Source organism: Anneissia japonica, unplaced genomic scaffold (assembly GCF_011630105.1).
Source record: "Anneissia japonica isolate Jap-2015-1 unplaced genomic scaffold, ASM1163010v1 scaffold38906_len3572_cov104, whole genome shotgun sequence".
NCBI classification, from domain to species: domain Eukaryota; kingdom Metazoa; phylum Echinodermata; class Crinoidea; order Comatulida; family Comatulidae; genus Anneissia; species Anneissia japonica.
This window is the reverse complement of record NW_022719998.1, coordinates 1,040-1,571: the sequence shown is the minus strand read 5'-3', so window position 1 is coordinate 1,571 and position 532 is coordinate 1,040.

Genomic DNA, 532 nt, shown 5'->3' with positions numbered 1-532 from the left:
TAACCGTATTCTTCGTAAGGGGCACAGATGCGATAGTTACTTTTATAGGGTTTGTAGGATAGATGTTTCGTACGATCGTAAATGTTTTATGAAACAGATCGTAGAAAATAAAAAACAAAGAAAAGAAATTTAATAAATAAAAAGAGTTTAGGAAATCTGTAACAAAATATATATATTTTTTTTATTTCGAGTGTACGCAGGAGACGGGGGAGCACAAACCGTGTTCCTCAGGAAACTTGTGTTGAATGTATGACGTTGATTCCGATGAGTTTGATATCTGCGGTGTAAAAACGCTTACCTTCTATGGTGAATCTGCTTGCCAAGATGTTTGCGATTATGTTTAAAGAAAACCCCCCTTACAATGAAAACGTAACTTGCATAGCCCACATCTTTCAAGGTTATGACAGCAACTTCGTACTCCAGTACCTACACAAAAAATGGAATCTTACCTGACATAGTCTCGAGGAGAGGGAAATTACTAGTGATCGTGTTAAGGAAACTAAATCGACCATACTAAAGCGAAAGTTTTGAA